Below are 12,722 nucleotides of genomic sequence, written 5' to 3'. Positions count from 1 at the left end.
TATATGACACTTTTTAGGTAATTTTTGAATGACATAAGCATGTGTACTTGTTATATATCTTTCAGTGCATAATTCGGGTAAATGATTTGTTTTAAGTTTATGTTAAAACCTTAAAAAGAAAATACTCTAGTCATTCAAGATATTAAAGTTGTAAATAAGCAATCCTACGATTATTGTCCTTTTTGTTTTAATAATGTATATAACTTTTCTTTGGCAATAAATTGATGTTCATAGAAATGCTGAAGAGATGAATATAAAGGAGGATTTACAGGTATCAAATTTCTTTTTTAAAAGTTTGAATATAAAAGTCTAATTGGTGACATGATCCATAGAGATGAGGTCAGTAGAGTTTGTTAGTGTCAAGTTTTTATGATGACAATTTTACTTGTGCAGGTATAGTAATTGAATCGCACAAGGAATATATGTGAGCCCGCAAAACAGCCCAAACAAGATGGGAGCCCATAAAACAGCCCCAACGAGCTGGGCTCACTCAAGTGAAGACTTCCCAGCCCTAACGTGGCTAACAGTAGTACTCTCCAGCAGTACAAAATCGTTCAAGAAAGGAAACGATATCTGCAACATTAAAGAAGGAATATTCCAGCAGTATCAAATCGTTTCAAGGAAGGAAAGGCCATCTCCAACATTAAAAGGAATATCTCATGAAGTGTAATAATCTTGATGATTGATAATGCTGCCTCAACGCACAAGGAAAGCAGCAAAAGCTCCAGCCTTATTCTTGGAAATAGGATCGTTAATTCCGTTTCCAAGGATCAAATCCCTTGGGTTGATCTCTCTGCGTGAAGAGCCTAAAACGCTATAAAAGGGTTGTTTTACAAACACAAGAAATATGCTTAGTCTCATTCCCTCAGTGCTCTGCTTTACTTTTCATAAACATTGTTTGTCTGAGTGATTTATAGTGTAACAAAAAAAGAAAGGAGAGTTACAGTATAACGTGTGAGGCTTTGTATCAAAAAGAATAAGAGTGATTTGAGTGTAGACGTAGGAACTCCACTCAAAACCTCCATTGTATCAAACCTTTATAAAAGAGCTGCAGAGAACACCCTTGCAACCCAAGGGGACTGGACTAGGATTCATATTGAATCTGAACCAGTATAAAATACTTTCTGTCATTTATTTTCTGCACCTTACTTTAGCATTCACTGAGTAAGCAGTCGACTACTGGTTTAACCTAGTCGACTAACAGATCGAAAAATTTTACAATTCACCCCCCCCCCCCCCCCCCTCTTGCACTTTCAATTGGTATCAGAGCAAGGTCTCACTTTCAGTTGTTTAACCGCACGTGAGAAAAGATCAAATGGCTGGATATCAAATTCCTGGAGCAATATTGCAAGATGGGCACTCCACAATAAGACCACCATACTTTAATGGTGAACACTATTGCCATTGGAAGGAAAGATTTAAAATCTTTGTGCAGTCAACTGATTATCAAGCCTGGGTTGTAATTAAGAAAGGATCTAAACCTATTCCAAGAGTCGACACTGAAAACAAGAAAGACGCAGAAACTTCAACAATTGATCTAGAGTCACATGACATTACTAAAGAACAACAAGAGACACTGCAAATAAATGCTAGGGCAATAGCTTTGCTCTATTGTGCAGTAAGTGGAGAAGAGTATGCAAAAATTTCAAACTGTGACACTGTCAAAGAAATGTGGGATAAACTTGAGGTGACTTATGAAGGAACATCAAAAGTAAGAGAAACGAAAATTGATGCTCTAAGACACGATTATGAAGCCTTTATGATGAAAGACGATAAGAACATCGAATCAATGTTGTCACGACCCAGCCCCGTGGGATGCGACTGGTGCCCTACTTGGTCACCCGAACGGACAAACATACCAAATCGTCATGTTACAGCTTAGTTCAGATTTCAAATTTCATCATTTTAAACAGTTCTGAAAATAGCTATTATCTTAAGCGGTCACGCGTACCAAAAGTATCATATCGGAACAGAAGGGGCGGCGGAATACACATCGCCGATCATATGTACATATGCGAACACATGGGCCATTTTGGCCGCCATAACAAACAGGACCGCATTAAAATGCAAATCAGAAATAAAACGAACACACATAGGACCCACGACCCACATATATGACTACAGGCCTCTACAAACCAAAATGGAAACATATGGCGGGACAGGGCCCCGCCGTACCCCAAATAGCCAAATATACATAAATATATACATGACAGAGATATGTACCAAAATATGGGCTCCGGATCAAAAGGAGCACTCTGTAGTAGCAGAAAGTGTGGCCTACAGTGGCGGATCACCAACGTCTGTACCTGCGGGCATGAAACGCAGCCCCCGAGGAAAGGGGGTCAGTACGAAAGATGTACTAAGTATGTAAAGCATAGAGTACAGAAATTCAAACCATAACCATAGTAAAGGTACAGAAAGGGAATACCGAACCAGTATATCAAAACCGGTACGGAACTCATATGTACATAATGCAAGTAAAAGAAATCATGCATAAGGCTCAGGAACGTGGTCGCCACTCCGACACTGGCGCCACAACACAGCATACTCCGGAAAGTTTCAAATCTCCGTACAACCCCGAACATAACATATCATCACACACATCATATCATAAGCCATATCACAGCATAACTCCATAAACGGAACCCGGCCCTATGGCGAGGTCTCGGGAACCGTAACACAACATACTGCCGAATATATCATAGCGCGCACGATCACAAAACCGGCCCGGGAACCGGCGAACGATATCATAATAATGGGCACGAGCAGAGTAGTGCGGAAACTAATGCAATCCAAACATTTATGAAACTGGATATAATCATATGACAACCCGATAGGCAAACTAGTCCGGACAACTGATCAATACGGGGTTTATCTCACAAAAGTACTTCTGAAATCGTATTCATAGTTCAAAATGTAAATCAGAATATCATGGAGTAATCAAAACATTATTCTTTAATAGCTAGAGTCATAAGTAAAAGTCTCTTTCCGATATCGTACAAAGTTAAGTCAATTAAGACGACGGAGGAGACTCGGGGCTAGTGGGCCCACCTCGGTCCAAGTCGAGGCGGCGTACAAATTTTTACAGACATTTGACCTTATGGAATCAACCATGAAAGCTTAGGGGTGATTCGATCATGTTTACGAAAGTTACGAATGTTTGAACATTCCTTTTCAACAAAGCATAAGTTTCTAATTCAATTTCGCTGAATGGAATAGTGCTAAAAGTAAACTCGGGTTTCTATGAATAGGATGATCCCCAAGGTTCAAACTCAAACCTAGGACATCTAGGACATGCCAAGAGAAGAAAAGGGATAGCTTTACATACCTTTCGCGCTTCTTACGCTTACCCAAACTCAATCTCCGTTTCGCCCAAAACCTACAATTGGTCATAGTTACCAATTATGTGTTGCAAGCTTTTAAGAATTCAAACTTAGGTCTATATTTGTCTACCGAAATTTCGGCAGCATTTCCCCTATACATATAGCATCCCCGAGACTTAGCTCGGCCCAATATATCAACAACAACAACCCAACAATCCAACAACATCAACAATTATCATAAAGCGCACTATAACATAAATAGTCCTCTTTTCTACATAGTTCAACAACTTCCATTCCAACTTCCCGTTATCAAACTAATATTAACATTTTCCATATCCATCAACTAATTGAAGATTATTCAAACATATTTCAATAACATTCCAAACAATATTCATGAATTTAAGTGGTTCCGCCAACTCCATATTCCATCCGAAACTTCAACGAATGCAACAACGCTACCAACTCGCATTGTTTTCTCCCAAATTCATTAACAACAACCGTAATTCACATTTAAAATCTTACTTTCACAATTATATAAAAATCATATAAAAATCACATAATTTCCCATAATAACATACAACCAATTTCAATGCTAACTCAAATCGTTAAACCTTTATTTACGTCACAAAGGTCACAACGACATAACTAACCAACTAAATGGAATTTAATTCACCTTCCCTTGACCACCCTATGGCTCACGGCCACACACGCCACTCCACACACACACGGCTTCACACGCACACATCACAACCCCATAATTCTCATCTAATTCCAATCCTTACAACATATATACTTATTCCATAACACAAAAGAATAGATTTCTTACCTTTTCCTTCAAACTTCAATCTTTCCGCAAACGTTGCTCTCTCGCTAAACCAATTATATCACGTCGGAGAGCGTCCTGAACTTAACAAGGATTCAACAAGAAAGAGATTCTTAGGATGAAGATTAAAGAACTAAAAAAAAAAAAAAAAATGTTGTTGAAAGGGGTTCGGCCGAGAGCCTTATGGAGGGGCTTTCCAATTTTATTTTTTTTTGTTTTGTTTTGTTGTCTTGAAGCTTCTATTGGATAATCACTTATATACTTATCCTTTATACTAATTGATCACATGGAAATTAATTCATACTTGGGCTTGGGCCAAGGCCTCTTGGTACAGACGTTGGTGATCCGCCACTGTAGGCCACACTTTCTGCTACTACAAAGTACTTCTTTTGATCCGGAGCCCATATTTTGGTACATATCTCTGTCATGTATTTATTGATGATATTTTGGTTTATTCACGATCATCAGAGGAGCATTCAGATCATCTGAGAACAGTACTTGGCACACTTCGGCAACAGAAATTATATGCTAAATTTTCAAAATGTGAATTCTGGTTAACCTCTGTGGCTTTCTTGGGGCATATTATTGGAGCAGATGGTATTCGGGTCGATACGCAGAAGATTGAAGCTTTACAGAATTGGCCTAGGCCTACTACACCGACGGAGGTACGCAGTTTTCTGGGCTTGGCCGGTTATTACAGAAGGTTCGTAGAGAATTTTTCTTCTATTGCGGCGCCATTAACAAAGCTGACTCAGAAGGCCTCAAAATTTCAGTGGACTGATGCCTGTGAGCGCAGCTTTCAGATGTTGAAGGAAAAATTAATTACAGCTCCAGTGTTAGCTCTTCCAGAAGGGTCAGACGGGTACGTCTTTTATTGTGATGCTTCTGGTATCGGGATAGGTTGTGTGTTGATGCAGCACGGTCGAGTCATAGCCTATGCTTCCCGGCAGCTCAGACCGCACGAAAGAAATTATCCCACTCATGATCTAGAATTGGCCGCGGTGATTCATGCTTTGAAGATTTGGCGGCATTACTTATATGGGGTCCACGTTGATATTTATACGGACCATAAGAGTCTCCAGTATATCTTTAAACAGAAGGAACTAAATTTGCGGCAGAGGAGATGGCTTGAATTATTGAAAGATTATGACGTTGATATTTTGTATCATCCTGGGAAAGCCAATGTGGTAGCGGATGCACTTAGCCGCAAGTCCATGGGCAGTTTGACTGGTGTACAGCCTGATAAGAAAGAATTGGTTCGTGAGATTCATCAGTTAGCCAGCCTTGGGGTCCGTTTGGCAAATTCTGGAGATGTTGGGGTTTCGGTTCGGGAGGTTGCTGAATCATCCATTATGAAAGAGGTTAAGCAGCGTCAGTTCGAAGATCCTGTCTTGGCACAGTATAGAAATGTGGCCCTTAATAAAGAAAAGACTCCATTTGAAATTTCGTCTGAAGGGGTATTATTATACGGAGACAGATTATGTGTACCGGACGTTGCAGGGTTACGACGGCAAATTATGGCCGAGGCACATAATGCTCGGTATTCTATTCATCCTAGGTCTACTAAGATGTACCATGATCTTAAATGTTTATACTGGTGGGACGGCATGAAAAGAGATATTGCAGAGTTCGTTGGCCAATGTCCAAATTGTCAGCAAGTCAAGATCGAGCATCAAAAGCTCGGCGGATTACTACAGGAAATGGAAATTCCAGCTTGGAAATGGGAGATGATTAATATGGATTTCGTTGTTGGGTTGCCGCGCACTCCACGCAGGTTTGATTCTATTTGGGTTATTGTTGACCGATTGACGAAATCAACCCATTTTCTTCCGGTCAGGACTACTTATTCGGCTGAGGACTATGCCAGATTGTATCTTAAAGAGATAGTAAGACTTCACGGGGTTCCTGTATCTATTATCACTGACAGAGGTGCCCAGTTCAGAGCGAATTTCTAGAGATCATTCCAGGAAGGATTGGGGACTCAGGTGAGTCTTAGTACAGCATTTCATCCTCAGTCCGATGGGCAGGCCGAGCGCACCATTCAGACATTGGAAGATATGTTGCGGGCCTGTGTTATTGATTTCAGAGGCAGCTGGGACGATCATTTGCCGCTTGTGGAATTTGCTTATAATAATAGTTATCATTCCAGCATACAGATGGCGCTGTACGAAGCCCTATATGGTAGGAAATGCAGATCTCCGATCGGTTGGTTCGATGTGGGTGAAACTAAATTAATTGGTCCAGATGTGGTCCAGCAGGCCGTCGATAAAGTGAAACTGATTCGAGAGCAACTATTAGTGGCCCAGAGTCGATAGAAATCTTATGCTGATAAACGACGTCGACCGTTAGAGTTTCAGATTGGAGACTGGGTATTTCTAAAGGTGTCGCCCATGAAGGGCGTGATGAGATTCGGCAGAAAGGGAAAGCTCAGTCCGCGATACATTGGGCCTTACCAGATTATCCGGAAGATTGGGAATGTCGCTTATGAGCTGGACTTACCATCAGATCTAGAGGCTGTACACCCGGTATTCCATGTATCCATGCTCCGAAAATGTATTGGTGATCCTGACAGAATATTTCCAGTAAATGATATTCAGGTAACGGAGGACTTGTCTTATGAAGAGCAACCTGTAGCTGTTCTAGATCGTCAGGTGAGGAGACTGCGCACCAAAGAAGTGCCTTCTGTTAAAGTCCTGTGGCGGAACAACAACCGGGAAGAAATGACCTGGGAGGCGGAGGATGAGATGAAGAAGAAGTATCCCCACTTGTTTCCTACGCCCACAGGTAATCTAAACTTTTGAGTTTGTTATTGTGATTGACAAATAACTTATGTGTGTTATTTATAAAGAGAGACTCCCCCGCCATGTTCATAAGATCCTGTAAGACGAATTTAACATTCGAGGACGAATGTTCTAAAGGGGGGGGGGGGGGGGGGGGGGGGAGAATGTTATATCCCGTGTTTTGCGCATTCGGAAAATTTGAAACAATTTTGACTTGTAAGAAATAAGGTCATAATTGATTTTATTTAACATATGAGTTGTTCATGAAATAATATTAATGTGGAAGTATTGAGGAAGGCTAGGGGCAAAATTGGAATTTTGGAAATTTATTTCGGGAATTACAAAACAAGCTCCATAATTAATTGGGCTAAAAAAAAACAATAAGGCCCAAGCATAAGGGGGGGTGGCCGGCCAAGAGGCCTTGGCCCAAGCCCAAGTATGAATTAATTTCCATGTGATCAATTAGTATAAAGGATAAGTATATAAGTGATTATCCAATAGAAGCTTCAAGACAACAAAACAAAACAAAAAAAAAATTGGAAAGCCCCTCCATAAGGCTCTCGGCCGAACACCTTTCAACAACAACAAAAAAAAAAAATTAGTTCTTTAATCTTCATCCTAAGAATCTCTTTCTTGTTGAATCCTTGTTAAGTTCAGGATATAATTGGCTTAGCGAGAGAGCAACGTTTGCGACAAGATTGAAGTTTCAAGGAAAAGGTAAGAAATCTATTCTTTTGTGTTATGGAATAAGTATATATGTTGTAAGGATTGGAATTAGATGAAAATTATGGGGTTGTGATGTGTGCGTGTGAAGCCGTGTGTGTGTGGAGTGGTTTGTGTGGCCGTGAGCCATAGGGTGGTCAAGGGAAGGTGAATTAAATTCCATTTAGTTGGTTAGTTATGTCGTTGTGACCTTTGTGACGTAAATAAAGGTTTAACGATTTGAGTTAGCATTGAAATTGGTTGTATGTTATTATGGGAAATTATGTGATTTTTATATGATTTTTATATAATTGTGAAAGTAAGATTTTAAATGTGAATTATGGTTGTTGTTAATGAATTTGGGAGAAAACAATGCGAGTTGGTAGCGTTGTTGCATTCGTTGAAGTTTCGGATGGAATAGGAGTTGGCGGAACCACTTAAATTCATGAATATTGTTTGGAATGTTATTGAAATATGTTTGAATAATCTTGAATTAGTTGATGGATATGGAAAATGTTAATATTAGTTTGATAACGGGAAGTTGGAATGGAAGTTGTTGAACTATGTAGAAAAGAGGACTATTTATGTTATAGTGCGCTTTATGATAATTGTTGATGTTGTTGGATTGTTGGGTTGTTGTTGTTGATATATTGGGCCGAGCTAAGTCTCGGGGATGCTATATGTATAGGGGAAATGCTGCCGAAATTTCGGTAGACAAATATAGACTTAAGTTTGAATTCTTAAAAGCTTGCAACTCATAATTGGTAACTATGACCAATTGTAGGTTTTGGGCGAAACGGAGATTGAGTTTGGGTAAGCGTAAGAAGCGCGAAAGGTATGTAAAGCTATCCCTTTTCTTCTCTTGGCATGTCCTAGATGTCCTAGGTTTGAGTTTGAACCTTGGGGATCATCCTATTCATAGAAACTCGAGTTTACTTTTAGCACTATTCCATTCAGCGAAATTGAATTAGAAACTTATGCTTTGTTGAAAAGGAATGTTCAAACATTCGTAACTTTCGTAAACATGATCGAATCACCCCTAAGATTTTATGGTTGATTCCATAAGGTCAAATGTCTGTAAATATTTGTACGCCGCCTCGACTTGGACCGAGGTGGGCCCACTAGCCCCGAGTCTCCTTCGTTGTCTTAATTGACTTAACTTTGTACGATATCGGAAAGAGACTTTTACTTATGACTCTAGCTATTAAAGAATAATGTTTTGATTACTCCATGATATTCTGATTTACATTTTGAACTATGAATACGATTTCAGAAGTACTTTTGTGAGATAAACCCCGTATTGATCAGTTGTCCGGACTAGTTTGCCTATCGGGTTGTCATATGATTATATCCAGTTTCATAAATGTTTGGATTGCATTAGTTTCCGCACTACTCTGCTCGTGCCCATTATTATGATATCGTTCGCCAGTTCCCGGGCCGGTTTTGTGATCGTGCGCGCTATGATATATTCGACAGTATGTTGTGTTACGGTTCCCGAGACCTCGCCATAGGGCGGGGTTCCGTTTATGGAGTTATGCTGTGATATGGCTTATGATATGATGTGTGTGATGATATGTTATGTTCGGGGTTGTACGGAGATTTGAAACTTTCCGGAGTATGCTGTGTTGTGGCGCCAGTGTCGGAGTGGCGACCACGTTCCTAAGCCTTATGCATGATTTCTTTTACTTGCATTATGTACATATGATTTCCGTACCGGTTTTGATATACTGATTCGGTATTCCCTTTCTGTACCTTTACTATGGTTATGGTTTGAATTTCTGTACTCTATGCTTTACATACTTAGTACATCTTTCGTACTGACCCCCTTTCCTCAGGGGCTGCGTTTCATGTCCGCAGGTACAGACGTTGGTGATCCGCCACTGTAGGCCACACTTTCTGCTACTACAGAGTGCTCCTTTTGATCCGGAGCCCATATTTTGGTACATATCTCTGTCATGTATATATTTATGTATATTTGGCTATTTGGGGTACGGCGGGGCCCTGTCCCGCCATATGTTTCCGTTTTGGTTTGTAGAGGCCTGTAGTCATATATGTGGGTCGTGGGTCCTATGTGTGTTCGTTTTATTTCTGATTTGCGGTTTAATGCGGTCCTGTTTGTTATGGCGGCCAAAATGGCCCATGTGTTCGCATATGTACATATGATCGGCGATGTGTATTCCGCCGCCCCTTCTGTTCCGATATGATACTTTTGGTACGCGTGACCGCTTAAGATAATAGCTATTTTCAGAACTGTTTAAAATGATGAAATTTGAAATCTGAACTAAGCTGTAACATGACGATTTGGTATGTTTGTCCGTTCGGGTGACCAAGTAGGGCACCAGTCGCGGCCCACGGGGCTGGGTCGTGACAAATGTTCACAAGATTTAGCAAGATCATTGGAGAACTCAAATCCCGTGGAGTAACTTATACCAACTCTCAACAAGTTAGAAAGCTTGTTAGAAGTCTGCAAAGACTTGGGAAACCAAAGCAATTGTTCTTGAAGATGGAAATCTGGATAAGTTCACCTATGATGAATTAAGAGGAAATCTAATAGCATTTGAAAAGAATCACATACAAAGATATTAGAAGGATGAAAAGAAGAAAGTGATCATCTTCAAGGCTCAAGTTGAAGAATCTGATGATGACTTTAAAGAAGAAGAAGTGGCTATGATTTCTAGGCATGTGATAGAAGCCATGAGAAGATCAAGAAATAACAGAAAAGGAAGCTCAAACTTTTAGAAAAGGTAAGACTTCCACTGGACAGCAAAAGAATGATGGAAAGTGTTATGAATGTGGAAAATATGGCCATATTGCATCTAAATGTCCTGAGACAAGAAAGAAACGAACTAGAAGTTATCAAAAACAAAGGGCCTTCAGCAGTTGGAGTGAAGATGAAATTTCAGATGAAGAATCTGAAGAAATTGAAATTGTGTGTTTCATGGCTCTCGAAGGAAGCAGTAAGGTAAGTTCCCATCCCTGCTCTAAATGTGAGGAAACTCAAGAATTATTAGATCAAACTCTTATAGACCTGAATAATGTCTTTGATGAATATAGAAAATTGAAGAGAGAGAAAAAGGAATGGGAATCAAGATTAGAAATTTGCGAAAAAGAAAAAAATTCGATTCAAAATGAAGTTTACAATTTACAATCTAAAATAGATATTTTACTGAAACCTTCCAACCATAACTATGTCAAGTCAAACCAGTCAACTTATACAAATAAGTCCACTAGGAAAAAGGTCTTACAAATGACTAATAATTTTGAAGGAAAGAAAACTGTTTCCTTAAACACTGATAAGTCAACTAGAACCTCTAAGTTGACTGAAAGGAAGTTTGGAATACATATATCAACCGATCCCTGTAAAGTAGAAGGAAAATCTTTTCAAACATGTTTTTGTTGTGGAAAACACGGCCATAACTATCATAACTGTAGATTTCATTTTTTAACTGCACCTGGTTGGGTATGGAAACCCAAGAAAAATAAGTGTTTTGAAACTAACCATCAAGGACCCAAGAACTCTTGGGTACCTAAACAAGAGTAAAAATTCTGTTTTGCAGGAACACCACAAGAAAAGGAAAAAGGGAAAATGGTATCTAGATAGTGCGTGTTCAAGACATATGACAGGCGACAAAAGTCTATTCAAATCGGTCGCTGACTTTGATGGAGGATTGGTAACTTTTGGAGACAACTCAACTGGAACGGTAATTGGTATTGGTACTATTACTTTTGATAATTCTTGTGACATTTCAAATGTTTGGTTGGTAAAGGGACTTAAGTATAACCTGTTAAGTGTAAGTCAACTATGTGATTCTGATCTTGAGATAAGATTTAGTAAATCAGGTTGTGTCATAGAAAACTCCTCTGGAATAAAGATTCTTCCTGGAAGCAAAAATAAAAATGTGTACACTTTGGACTCTGTCAAAAATCCTAAAGGTCATATATGCCTGGCATCAATGGGAGAAGATCCGTGGGTGTGGTAAAAGAAGCTTGGGCATGCCAGTATGCGCTTAATTGAAAAACTAGCAAGACATGATCTTGTAATAGAATTGCCAAAACTCAACTACACTAAAGATCATTTATGCGATTCGTGTCAAAAAAGGTAAACAAACTAGAAACTCTTTTAGTTCGAAAGATATTGTGTCTACATCCAAGCCTTTCCAACTACTTCATATGGATCTAGTTGGTCCTACTAGAACTGCTAGCATTGGAGGAAAAAGGTACGCATTTGTTATAATAAATGACTTCTCTCGTTTTACCTGGGTAATATTTCTTGCTCATAAAGATGATACTCTAAAGAATTTTTAGTTTTTTTGTGAGAAAATTCAGCGTGAGAAAGGATATTACATCACTTCCATTAGAAGTGATCATGGAGGAGAATTCAAAAATAAAGCTTTTGAAGAATTCTGCAATGATCAAGGGTACACACACAATTTCTCCTCACCTCGATCTCCGCAACAAAATGGTGTAGTTGAACGAAAGAACAGAACCCTTCAAGATATGGCAAGAACAATGATCATAGAAACAAGCTTACCACATCACTTTTGGGCTGAAGCGGTAAGTTGTCATATTTTGAACAAATGTCTAATCAGACCAATTCTCAAGAAAACTTCGTATGAGCTATGGACGGGTAAGAAACCAAATATTAGCTACTTTCATCCTTTTGGATGTAAGTGTTTTGTTCACAATAATGGGAAGGAAAATCTTGGTAAGTTTGATCCTCGAAGTGATGAAGGTATATTTCTTGGTTATTCTCCTACTAGTAGATCCTATAGAATTTATAACAAACGTACTTTATCTATTGAAGAGTCTATTCATGTTGTATTTGATGATACTAATCACCTGGCCGAGGAAAGGAAAATTGCAGATGAAGAATACAGTCAAATACCTATTGCAGTGGTTACAAGACCCATTGAAGAAAAGGCACCCTGTGAGCCGACTTCTGATGCACCTCAGTCGACTGATGTTACTATTGGAATAGTTCCAAACAAATGGAGAAGCGAACCTGACTATCCAAATAAATTTGTTATTGGAGACATCCATGAAGGGAGGAAAACTAGAGCATCTAGTAAAAATAATGTAAATCTGGCTCTTATT

Source organism: Lycium barbarum, chromosome 10 (assembly GCF_019175385.1).
Source record: "Lycium barbarum isolate Lr01 chromosome 10, ASM1917538v2, whole genome shotgun sequence".
Lineage (NCBI taxonomy): Eukaryota > Viridiplantae > Streptophyta > Magnoliopsida > Solanales > Solanaceae > Lycium > Lycium barbarum.
Note: the sequence above shows the minus strand (reverse complement) of the source record.